Raw genomic sequence first — 13,655 nt, forward strand, 5'->3', positions numbered from 1 at the left:
GTTTTCATAAACACACACGCACACACAAACCAAAAGTCACAGAGGATTCTAAGTACGTTAAAGAACAGCTTAGAAACTCTGAAACACCAAGTTAACATTTTGAAATAGGAGAGAATTTTATCTTGTAAGTGAGATTTAGTGAAAATTTTGCCTGTGCAGAGTTTAGCAATTTTACAGCTTCCCTGCGTAATGGGATGATAGGCCAGAGCAACAAAACTCCCCTGATAATTAGGAAAGTGCAAAATGATGTTGTTAACCTTAAAAATAAAACTGTCAGATATTTTACCAGCAAAAATGGGTTTACCCAGGAATGGCAGCAATACGCAAAGGGCACAAATAAGCTACGGCACAACCAAAGACACGTCTGGAGAACAAGAGGGAAGACTACTCTTTTATAGAGATAGGGGAGGAGTTGGGAGGGCTGTTCTAAGCAAAAAGACTATTGGAGGAAAGGGGGGAAGGGTTTCCCCACGTATTGTGACTCCTCATTGGCTGAATTGTGACGTCTCTCATTGGCTGGGCTGTGGCGGGAGGCGAAGGTGGGAAGCAGCGGCAGGCGAAGTCTGAGGCAGGAGCCAAAGGCTGCGGCGGTGGGAGGCGGCAACCTTCCTCCGCTGGGTAGTAAAGTAGGTGAATCAGTTTCGGTTTTGGTTTTGGCGGCTTGACGGCGTCTCTTCTCGTGCTGACTGAGATTTACCTGGAGGGGCAGGAATGGCTGCCTGTGCGCTTTCCCCGCAGGCCTCCCGACGCCCTCTTAATGGGGTTTCTCTATTATTTTCACAATATGAAGAGAAGAAAATATGGACATGAATTGGGGTCTTTTGTTATCCGTAAATCTAATTCAAGGTACACTGTTAAGGTGATTTAGCCTAACAGGTGACTGGGTAGCAAGCCACAGTACCTTTTCTTGAATAGGTTAATTATAAGTTTATTTATTTTTTATTTTAGGAGGAGTTCCACTAAAATAATGTCATTCTATAGTGATGGTAGGGCAAGATTTCATTGGTAATAGAAAACTGAAATAATTATTCTTATACATGAGATTGTCAACTCTTGACTTCTCAAAAGACCCACAGAAAAATATGTTGGTCACACAAAGCTATTATTAAACCTAATGCAATGAGAGAGAACACCTCTATTCTCAGACAGTCTCAGTACTGTCTGAAATGTGAAATTAGGGGAAGACATTTATGGATTTTTAGGGTACCGGCTGGGTGATTTTAAGGGGACTCTTGGCAGTTGGGAAATTGGCTGTGATGGGGCAGAGCCTCTGACAAGCGCTCTGGAGTGGTGGGTGCTCTGAGGCGAGGGTCCTGAAGCAGCCTTGATGAGCAAGGTGTTAGTCTTGCTCAGTAAAGTATTTTAGTTTACACCTTTACATTTCAGGACCGTGTACATCCTGGAGCAAAGCTCTAATTAATATTTGTTTGTTTTTAGTATTGTTTAATGTAGGGAAAGTATGCGCATCCCATCCCTGCAAGTGCTTAATGTGATGAGGTCAGGAAAGAAACTAGTGTCTCAGTGTTGTTTAACATGGGGAGAAGGAATTATGTTGTGTGATAAGCAGCTTCTGAAATGGCTTCAATGACACCTACCTGTTAGTATTCATGTCCTTGCTAATCCTCTCCCTTAGACTGTGGGTTGGACTTAAGAGCTTCTAATGACTAAAATAGGAAAAACCCAATGGGCTGCTACCTCTGAGGTCAAGTTGCAAAACACAGGGCATCTGTATTGTTACTCTCTCTTTTTTTCCCTCTTGCAGGCCTTGCTCTGGGTGAAACAAGCTGCCGTGTAGTGGGTAACCCCATAGAAAGGCCCATGGGGCAAGGAACTGATGTCTCCAGCCAATGGACATGAAGGACGTGAGGCCTGCCAACGATGTGCGTGAACTTGGTCACGAACCTTTCCCCGGTTAAGGAGTGGGATCACTGCAGCCCTGGCCACCTTGATTGCAGCCTGGTGAGAGACCCTGAGATGGAAGCACCCAGCTGACCTGTGCCCAGACTCCTGACCTCAAGAAACTGTGAGGTGATTAATACTTGTTATTTTAATTTGCTGTATTTTGGGATAATCGGTTATGTAGCAATAGATTACTAACACTTTTGGTTTCACTTTTCAAGGATGCGTGAATATACTTCCTACTGAAATTTCTACTTATTTCAGAATAAGCGGATTTATTGGCTGAAATATTGCTAACATTTACTAATTCTGTAAAGTGGTATTGTGACTTGAGAAAGATGCATCATATCATATGTTTATTATGAATATTTCATTCTGCCTTATAGAAATTTGCCATAGTTGAAGCAGATAATAACTAACCTTTGGAGGGGCAGATTTGGGACTGATGTGAGGTTAATGCTTCCTTGGTAAGCACAGTGGGTTAGTGCCTTGAGAAGAGTTACTCTTTGCCTAAGGAGCATTTGTCTTCAGCTTTGTCTCTCATTTTGTGGGCCTGAAATCTGCTGGAGAGCAGATATACTCTTGGGACCTGTTTCAGATGCAGAGTTTTCCAGGCTTGGCTTCAAAGGACCACTGCTAGAGACTGTCTAGCAGTGAGTCCTGACCCCTCCTACCATCTGTGATTGCCCTCCACACCATCCATATACCAGCTGCTTGAAGAAAACAGTTTTCCTTTGTATCACTAGTTCAGGGAAATTCAGTTCTTGGGAGGCAGACTTCTTTTCAGGACTTTATCATTGTTTAAATTTAAAAGAAAAACATGTCAAGAGTGCTATTCTGAGAAATTTAAAAAGGGACATATGATCACTAACTGGGGCAAGGAAAACTGGAGTGCAAACCTAGACAAGCTAAGGCTGCTACTATCATATGTAAAGGGACAGTTGCCAATATTGTTATGAAAAATTTCAAGATACCATGTTTCTCCAAGCCACTTTTAACAAGCTAATGAATTCCAGAGCTCCTGGTGGGGGTAAGAGACTGGCAAGAGCAGTCAGAACGCATTGTGTTCTGCATGTTTCCCAGTAGACTTTAGTCTTATATTTGGATTCAGACAGAGTGGTAGCTAAATTCTATTTCTCCCAAATTTTCAACTTATTTTGGGCCATATGCATCTACTTTGTTTGTTTTGGGTCTGTGGAATTTGTAATGTCCTTTCCATCTTTATTCTTTTCTCTACCAACTTTTGTGTCTGACAATTACTGACCTTTCCCCCACAATTTTACAGTGTCTTTGAATGTGTTAAACAAGGAAAAAGAAACTAATGGCCCAACTGACATTTGTCGACGGTCCCTGGGCAAATATTCAGAGGGTGGGTACTATGCAAATAACTTTGCTGTGCATTAGCCCCTCTGTCTTCAGGATAGCTACATCCCGCAGGACAATAAAATCTCAGTTTAACTCTACTAGCTGTGTGACTTTGCTTTTTCTACTTCTGGGACTCATTTTCCCTCTCTTCAGTCTCCTATTCCAACATGAAAAGAGCCATTGCTAGCCATTGCTTCAATCTTTATTTATGAAAACCAGTGGTTCATATGATGAGGACCCCGTTCATCTTTTCTAATTTGTTGTATTTCTTTCTTGAATGGGTTTCACTTCTACTCAGGTGTGCTGTTGCTAAGTTTGTTATGCAGTTGGCTTCAGAAAATCTTTAGGGCCCCAAATGTCTGCATTCCCATATTGTTCTGGGCTGTGGCCTCAAATGCATCAGTCTGAAACACTGTATCAGAGAAGAAAGGTGTTGAGCCTTCATTAGCCTAAACCCAAGAGTATTTGCATCTCCTGGGTAATCCAGAAATGTTAACCTGTTTCTCAGAGGACAAATTCAGTATGAGGAGATTCAAGGTAGGGTGTGGTTAAAACTTTGGATGTGGAATAGGCAGAGGTGAATGACAATTGGAAATGGGAGGTATCTGGGCAGGAAGGGTTTTCATCCAGAGCCAGATAATAGTGCAGTGGTTCCCAAACGGGCTGCACATTGAATCACCTGAGGATCTTTTTAAATAAAATACTGAAGCTCCCTTCCATTCCTGATGTTTTGATTTCATTTTTTGGAAGGTGACCCATGATTAAGATTTTTAAAAAGTCACCATCAATTTTAATGTATAGCAGAGTTTGAGAACTACTGGAGTAATGGTTAAAGGCTTGAGCTTTGAATTCAGACAAATCTTAGTTCAAATTCCAGCTTTGTCAATAGACTGTACGACTTTGGGGATTATTTGACCTCCATGAACTTTGGTGTTCTTCTTTCTTCCTTCTTTCTCCCTTTCTTTCTTTATTCTAACCTCTCTCCCTCTCCTCCTCATTATCTTTTGTAAATTGAACATCATACAGTTATTAGTAACATTGGACATATGCTTGACACAGTGCCTAGCATGTAGTAAGTACTCAGAAGATATTAGCTACTATTGCCAGAGTTTCAGAGAAGAAGGCTGGATGGTAGCTAAAGGGGAGGTGGACTGAGGAACCGAGACAGTGTAGGGTGGAGGAAAATGTGGCTTTCCCGCTAATCTGATCTCTCCCTATTCCTGGCAGTGGGAATATTTGAAAAAGCTTCTGTCTCTATTCCCCAGGAATTCTCTGCCTTGCAGGATCTCCTCAGTCTACCTATTTGACTAATTACCACTATATGTAATTTTGAGGTTTTTGTCAAAGGAACCATTTTGTCATGGTTGTCCTAATCATGAGAAAATCAGATGATATATATTATGCATATGTTTTTGTGGCAGTTCATTTAGGAAACAGGCTGAGAGGGGTGGTCTAAGACTTTATTAAACCATTTTAAGTGCATGTTTGACTGATAATTTATGGATCCAAATATTTAAAACTGTGCTGAAAACAGCTGACAATATTCTCAGAACCATCAGGATTTTAATTTTCAGATAAATATGTGTATTTTAGATTCACACTGTTCTTTATTTCATTTTTAACTAGAGCAAAGCATCCATTTTGTAGATATTGCCATTGTTGTTATTAGATGGTTGCATTTACACTAAAGAACTGTGTTTTTTAAATTAAACTTTATTTTGAAATAATTGTGATCATCCCAAAATGTAGATTCACATGCAGTAAGAAATATCATGTACCCTTTACCCAGTTTCTCCCAATGGTAAAATATCTTGAAGCTGTAGTACAATATCACAACCAGGATAATGATACTGATTCAATCAAAAACAAATATCTCCATGACCACAGATTCTTCATGTTGTCTTTTTATAGATACACCAACCTTCTTCTGGCCTATACTCTCCTCTTTTTATTTATTTATTTATTATTTATTATTTTTATTTTGTTATCATTAATCTACAATTACTCGAAGAACATTGTGTTTACTAGGCTCCCCCCTTCACCAAGTCCCCTCCACAAACTCCATTACAGTCACTGTCCATCAGCATAGTAAGATGCTGTACAATCACTACTTGTCTTCTCTGTGTTGTACAGCCCTCCCCGTGCCCCCCCCCCACATTATACATACTAATTGTAATACCCCCTTTCTTTTTCCCCACCCTTATCCTTCCCTTCCCACTCATCCTCCCCAGTCCCTTTCCCTTTGGTAACTGTTAGTCCATTCTTGGGTTCTGTGATTCTGCTGCTGTTTTGTTCCTTTAGTTTTTCTTTGTTCTTATAGTCCACATATGAGTGAAATCATTTGGTACTTGTCTTTCTCTGCCTGGCTTATTTCACTGAGCATAATACCCTCTAGCTCCATCCATGTTGTTGCAAATGGTAGGATTTGTTTTCTTCTTATGGCTGAATAATATTCCATTGTGTATATGTACCACATCTTCTTTATCTATTCATCTACTGATGGACACTTAGGTTGCTTCCATTTATTGGCTATTGTAAATAGTGCTGCGATAAACATAGGGGTGCATCTGTCTTTTTCAGACTGGGCTGCTATATTTTACTAGGGTAAATTCCTAGAAGTGGAATTCCTGGGTCAAATGGTATTTCTATTTTGAGCTTTTTGAGGAACCTCCATATTGCTTTCCACAATGGTTGAACTAATTTACATTCCCACCAGCAGTGTACATACTCTCTTCTTAATACTTGTTGAACACTGAGAGTTCTCCATTTCTATAATTTCTAATTATGTTGTTTCCAGAATGTTACATAAATAGAATCATATAGCATGTAACCTTTTGGGATTGACTTTTTTTCACTAGCATAGGTTGATATCCCAGTAATATTAGCTTCCTAAAATGAGTTGGGAAATGTTTCCTTCTCTTCTATTTTCAGGAAGAGATAGTATAGAGTCATTATTAATTCTTCTTTAAACATTGGAATAGAATTCTCCAGTGAAGTGATCTGGCTTTGGAAATTTCTTTTTTGGGAGTTTAAGAATTACAAATTCAACTTCCTTAATGGATGTAGGGCTGTTCAAACAATCTGTTTTGGATGGTGTGAGTTATGGTAGCTTACGCTTTTTTGAGGAATTGGTCCACTTCATTCAAATTGTCAAATTTGCATATGTATAGCCATTCATAGCATTTCCTTGCTTTTGAAGTCTATAGATTCTGTTGTGGTATCCTGTTTCATTCCTGATAATGTAATTTGGGCCTTTTATTTATTTTTTTCCTTTGTCAGTCTTCTTAGATACATGATTTGCAGATATTTGTTTCCATTCTGTGGGTGTCTTTATTTTCTTGATAGTGTCCTTTGAAGCACAACAGTGTTCAGTTTTGGTGAATTCCAACTTATCTTTTTTTTTCTTCTTTGATTGCTTGTGCTTTAGGTGTCTTATCTCAGAAACCCCTGTATAATCTAAAGTCATGAAGATTTGCAGCTATAATTCTTTTAGGACTTTTATCCTTTTAGCTCTTACATTTACGTCATGATCCATTTGAGTGAATTTTTGTATGTGATATGAATTACAGTGTCCAATTTCCTTTTTTGCAGGTGAATATCTTTCTTCTGAAGATACATCTTCATGATGTATCTTTCTCCATACTTTTATTTCAGTCTAACTAAATTGTTATATTTAAAGTGAGTTTCTTGTAAAGAGTGTAATTTCTATTGTTGAACTGGTATATTTAAACCAGTAACAATTTTTTCATCCTTTTATTTATTTAAAATTATTTCTTATTGAAGTACAGTTGATATACAATCTTATATTGGTTTCAGGTATACAGCACAATGGTCCACTAGTTACCCATATTATTAAATCCTCAGCCCCTCTAGTGCAGTTACAATCTGTCAACATAAGAAGATATTACAGAATCATTGACTATATTCTCTATGCTGTGCTACTATGCCCATGACCAACTTATATTATGATTGAGAATTATTGTGCCCCTTTATCCCTCTCACCCTCCCCACCCACCCACCTCAATACCCCCCACCATGGTAGCCACAAGTTACTTTTCAGATATACCATTAATTAAGTTACTGATATGTTAGCTTTTAACCTGTGATTTTATTTTTTGGTTTCTGTTTGTTCTCTTTTTTGCTTGTTTGTTTTGTTTTTCTGTTCTTTTTTCTGCCTTCTGTAGGTTTTTTGTACATTTTCTAGAATTCAATTTTCCTTTATCTGTAATGTTTTTGAGCATTTGTATAGATTTTTTAGTGGTTGCTCTATGTAGTAAATTGTATATGCACAATTTATTACAGTTATTGGTATTGTTCATCAGTTGAGTGAAGTGTAGAAAACTTGCTTTCTTTTTACCCCTTTACCTTTCCTCTTGTATAATACAGTTTCAGATATTCTCTGTTCATATATTTAAAGTCACATGAAATATAAATTAGAATATTGATGAAGAGAAAGGAAGTTTATTGTATTTACCCATATTTTTGATTCCACATTCTCTCTTCCTTCCTGATATTCCAGAATTCCTTTGTTTATCATTTCCTTTCTGTTAGAGAACTTCCTTTAGCCATTCTTTTAGCGTAGGGATGTGAAAGACAAATTCTTTTAGTTTTCTTCTAACTGATAAATATCTTGATTTCTTCTTCATTTATGAAGGGTATTTTCTCTTGATGTAAGGTTCTGGCTTGGCATTTATTTTTTTAAACACATGAAATGTGGGAATTCCTTCTGGCGTCTTGTTGAGAAGATTATTACCATTCAAATGTTTTCCATTTAGGTGTCATTTATCTCATTGCATTGAAGATATTTCCTTTGTCTTTAGTTTTCAGAATTTTGACTATGATATTTCTTGGTGTTATGGATTGAACTGTGTTTTCCTCAAATTCATATGTTGAATCCCTAGCCCCCAATGTGACTGTACTTGGATATAGGACTTTTATAGAGGTAAGGCTAAATGAGGTTGTAAGAGTGGGTCTGAGAGGACTGATGTCCTTATAAGAATAGAAAGCAACATCAGATCTCTCTCTTTCTCTCTGTGCATACAAAGAGGAAAGACCATGAGAAGACACAGAGAGAAGATAGTTATCTGCAAGCTAGTAAGAAAGCCCTCACTAGAAATGCACACCGCCACCACTTTGATCTTAGACTTCTAGCATCCAGAACTGTGAGAAAATTTATTTCTGTTGTTGAAGCCACCTAGTGTGTGGCATTCTGTTGTGTAAACTTCATTAGACTATTACCCTTGGTGTGGCTTTTTTTTTTAACCTTTCCTGTTTGGGGTTTGTTCAGGTTTTTGAATCTGTAGGTTTATGTCTTTTGTCAAATCAAGAAATTTTCAGTCATTAGTTTTTAAAATATTTTTTTCAGTCTTAGCTTTCTCCTGTCATTCCAGGACTCCAATGATATGATCCAATGGCTAGATCTTTTGTTGAAGTCCCATGGGTTCCTGAAGCTTTGTGTATACATATTGTGAATCTATTTTCTTTTTGTTAAGATTGGGTAATTTATATTGCTTTATTTTCCAGTTCTATGATTTCTTCATCTATTCTCTCCATTCTGATTTTTATCCAGTCCACTGTGGCTTTTTATTTTGGCTGTTGTACTTTTTAGGCTTAAAATATCCATTTTGTTTTTCTTTACATCTTCTATTTCTTTGAAATGACTTTCTATTTCTTTACAGAGACTGTGTTTTTTCATTTATTTTAAGTGAATTCTTACTTGCTCATTGAAACATTTCTATGTAGTTATTTTAGAATTTTTGCCATGTGATTCTAACATCTCTGTCAGCACGGTGTTGGCATCCATTGTGTTTTTTTATTCAACTCAGGATCTCCCTGATTCTCAGTATGATGAGTGATTTTTTATTGAAATCTGCACATTTTATATTTTATGGTATGAGCCTCTGAATCCTGTTTAAGTCTTTTGTTTTAGCCAACTTCCCCTGAGGCCCCAAGGAGGGAGTTCTAGCCCCCCACCTGTTTTTCAGTGAGGGAGAGGGAAGCTTGTTACTGCCTTTCTGGGGATAAAAGTGTTGACTATATGCTCTGCCTTTTCTTAACGTCCCAGCAAAGTGATTGGGGTACTTTGTCCAACCTGTCAGCGGTGATGTCTAGGCTTCCCCATCAACTTTTATTGCTACAGATTGAGAATGGGGTATAGTTGTGGTTTTGGGTTTTTTTTGTGTGTATGTGACTGGAGTAGAGCATTTATTTTCTAAAAGCTGTCTGTTTTGCTGGGCTGCTCGTTTGCTGTGCTTTGGCTGGAGAGAGAAAAGTTTAGGTGGGACTTTTGGCTGTGCCTGTTAGAATTTCTGTATTGCTGGTTTTTTCTATCTAGAATATATGACACAAAAGAAGAAACAAACTCCAAAATACCGAAACCAAGCAAACCCAGGGAGCTTAACCACTGTGTTGTTCCTTTGGTCCCAAGCCCCCCAGCTCATCTGTTCTCTTCTCTACCTTTCAGAGTCTCCTTATGCTTCTTTCATATGTAATACACAGGGCTCGTAGTTGTACTTAGCAGGAGGAATAGGAAAAAGCATGTCCATTCCATCTTCTCTGACATGGAAAGCCCCCGAATTCTCTCATATTAATAGCTAATGATTTTTAGTTACTTACAGTGTACGTTTTGTTTTTTATAGAGTAAATTCAAATATATTTTCTTTTCATATGTTCATCACATAGTGAAGAGAACACCTTAGAACATATGTCAAACAGCCTTTGGCAATAAAGTTAGCATTACAGTCTCCCAAAAGGACTGTGTTGACAAATATATTTATATATACAATTTAAGGCTGGCCTTATAACACTGCTGCGTTTAAATCTGTGCATATTAATGTGGTTTTATATCTTAAGTAGCTTGTTAACATACTACCAGCAATCTATTCCACTTGGAATTAAAACCTTTCTGTGGACATTAAATAGCTGTAGAAAAAGCAGAAATCAGCACTATAAAATTGGTTTATTTTACAACCGAATGTCAACTAATTACCCCAGTAAGTTGAAAATCCTTGCTCATTTTATCCAGGGTTGTGTTCATTTTCAGAAAAAAAATCTTGTGTCATAAAATGTCTCTATTCCCCTCCCACCTCCTTGATATAAAATGTAAAGTGTTTCCTCATTTGAATTTTACTAAGGGAGTCACATAAATGACCAGATACATTAAGCATAGAATTCTTGGGTGCGTTCAGAAGGGTGCAGATTACAGCTCCCAATCAGTGGCCAGCTCCTTATGATCTGAAATGCCTGATGTATAAGTCCCTGTATGGGGCCACTGCCAGTGGGCTCCCACAGGAAGTTATTTGATTCTATCTATCTCTTACGAACCACTCTGTTTTCTTTGATTGGCTTCGCGTCCAGGGCATACTCAGTTCTCCTGACTGTCACTGTTCTAAGCCCAGTTAATTACACCTCTGGAAATCCCTTTCTTATTGGCACCTATGCATTTGTTTTAACTCTGGGCTACAATTCCTTTCCTTATAACCTCTAGATTTTTCAGAAATTTCAGAATCATAGTTGCTTCTTATACAAACATGGCAGCAAAGATCTTGAGAGATTAAAATGGTTTTGCTGATAGTGGAAAGAGAGGGTAAGAACTCCAGTTCTCTAACGACAACAAAATCTTTCTGTCTTTGTTACATTTCTGTAAGTTCCACTTTTTCTTTGTTGTATTTCTATAATCTCCCTGGGGGCAGGGGAGGAAGGAATAAGATATCACTACCAATAGGTGATCAGTGGTAGAATTGAATTCAAGTCAAGGAAAGGAAAGCCATGAATAGATGAGTGAAAGATAACAAAATACCCAGAATCCTCTAATTCAAATCCCCTCGGAAATTCTTAGAAGGCAAATCATGTGGTGTCAGAATCTGGAGAGAAGTTGGGTGGATCTTCCTTGGTATTCCCATAGAAGCAGTCTTAATCATACACTATTAGCTGACATTTGTTGTAAAGTAAATCAACTCTTTTGGTTGTAAGTGACAGAAAGCCAACTGAAAATGCCTGAAACAAAGTAAAAGTCATAAACGGGTTTGAGGTACAAGTGTTTTAAAGTTCTGGTCAAGAATTTGTCTTTTTGCATCCCTTGGCTCCACCTTCTGGTGTTGGCTTCATTCCTACATAGGTTTGAGTTTTTTTTTTTTTTTTTTTTTTTTTATAAGCAGTACCATACTTGCATCTCCCAAGCTTACAAGCTCTAGTAGCATAGTAGTCCCAATAGTCCCAGGAAAAGTCACATACTTTGTCTCTGACTGGAACTTTTAAGGTCATGTGCTCATTTCTGGATCAGTTAATGAGCCAAGGCTGGAATGTTCTAATTAGCTGACCCAGGACTAAATTCCTGGCACATTTCTTAACCTCTAGAGTCAGTTCTATTTAAACTTCGTGAACTGAGAGTAGGGTAGTAATATTTTCTGTAAAGGAATATTGAGATGCTATCACCAGAAGAAGGGGAAGGGATTCTAGGAAGATAGATCAACACATATCTATTGCCCAAAGCAGAGGTAGTAATATGAGTACAAAATGAGGTCAGGGGAGAATTAATCTCATGAACACCAAGTCTACCCTTGCTATTCTTGGTTTAAATATCTCTTCTGAGTTGGGAATAGGATCCTAAAGGTTCAGTTTGCTCCCCAAATCTGTTTCAGAATCTTTCTAAAAAATCTTCATCTATCTAATCCTGTTTATTAAAAACTGTTTTATCCCCCAAACCATGAACTTCAAGACACATTAAAAAAAAAAAAGAAATTATATGCAATTTTAATTCTTCCAATTTGTTCAGCCATGAACATCAAGGCAATATGAACTCATTCTGAATGTATTTTATTCTAGCAAAGTTAAAGGCTAAATAATTTTGGGGGACTAGGCTGGAAACTTAACCACCATTTTTTAAATTATTATGGTATCATTAATATACAATCACATGAGCAACATTGTTAACCACCTTTTATAACTACTTTTTAATGAAAAAATGAATTTCATGTTCCACTCAACTAGTTTACAAATGAACCATTGGAATACAATCTATTTGCAAGCACATACTGCTAGGAAATCTAGCAGATGCATCAATGAACCTTAATTACATGGAATCATTTCGATTAACTTAGTCTTCCACCTCTTCACCAATAACCAGGTATCTTCCTGGAGCAAAGTCACAACAGATATAATCAGATGTACAGGAGTTGGGTCAATCATGTTTATTTGTATAAATGACCTAGAGATGACCATGACTTAAAAAGAACTCACTTTTCTTCCCAGACAGAATAGGAGGAGGTTAGGAAGGTACTCTCATGTTCAGTTAATTTATCAGGAAGTCTTGTTTTCAGAGATGAAAATATTTAAATAACTCTTAAGGCAGGAAAAAACCTTTGAGCTGATAGCTTTGTGGAAGCCTTTTTAAAGAAAGTAACTCACCAAAAAAAAGCATGTTTGGGTTGGTCACCCTTGCCGGCTACCATTGTTTTTCTGACTTGCAAGAATGATGGCAGTGGGGAGAATTCATTCATTCACCTGTCCATGCATTTATTCACCAAGTATACACAGGTATAGGATTCTGAGGGGTGGACTCAGCCAGGCCATTGGGCCCCAGTCCTAGGGGCCTTTGACGTTTGACATTTGATTGGCTGCATGGGAATAGCATGAGGCTTCCTCATAAATGTTGAATCCACTTGAAATCTGAGGAGTCCAAGAATGGCTAAATAGGAGGCTGATAAGATATCCTTAACCGGAATAAAAAACTGCTGATTTCAAGAGAGGCACTCAGAGAACATTCTAGATGTTTTGATGGCAGACTATAGACAGAAATAAAGAAAGGTATCAGGAATTTCCAGCCTAATGGAGAAGATGGATGTGTAAAAATTCTTTATAATGCAAGACAGACAGAAACAGTTACTATGCTGGAAGTATAAGCTTTGGGCCAAGGAAGGACTCATGGGAGCTGTAGCCCTGCTTTCCTTTTGCTCCTGCTACCTCTGTGCTGAATGTCTCATTCTGTGCAATTACAAACAAGGAAAATCCCCTTAGCCCTGAGGTTCACCAACTTTTTTGGTTCATGGTACCTCTATACCAAATGAAATGCCTAATACTTCTGTTTATTAAGTAGTTAGGTCTGAATAATTTAAAATGTATGATGTATTTATGTCCGGCAGGTATTTAAATAATTTAAAATTTGTGATGTATTTAGTACTATTTAAAAACATACACAGACACTAAACAACAACAAAAACACTTGTTTGATTTTTAAATAATCATAGTCATTTACTGATGGATTTGTGTACCTCTTGGATATTGCACAACTTCTCAAACCTTGGCATCAGATAGGACACTGTTATTTCCTGTTGCATGATGATTTTTACATGGTACTGGCTTTTTACCAGAGCAACCCCTAAACACCCAGCTTT

The 13,655-nt window shown here is 37.7% G+C and overlaps 1 protein-coding gene across 5 annotated transcripts in view; it reads left to right on the forward strand.

Moving 5' to 3' along the window:
- Window positions 1-523: 523 nt before the first annotated feature.
- The window catches only part of TAFA1 (TAFA chemokine like family member 1), a 708,714-nt gene continuing 695,582 nt past the window's right edge, over window positions 524-13,655 (forward strand). For 3 of the 5 annotated variants that reach the window (XM_073230877.1, XM_073230880.1, XM_073230881.1), the window contains exons 1-2: window positions 524-626; window positions 1,763-2,028. The gene's annotated coding sequence lies outside the window, so the exon portion shown is untranslated. Of the gene's footprint in view, window positions 631-706; window positions 847-1,762; window positions 2,029-13,655 lie in introns of those variants that run through there. The other 2 variants (XM_073230878.1, XM_073230879.1) reach the window with 2 other exon arrangements.

This window comes from Manis javanica, chromosome 3 (assembly GCF_040802235.1).
Source record: "Manis javanica isolate MJ-LG chromosome 3, MJ_LKY, whole genome shotgun sequence".
Classification (NCBI taxonomy): Eukaryota; Metazoa; Chordata; class Mammalia; order Pholidota; family Manidae; genus Manis; species Manis javanica.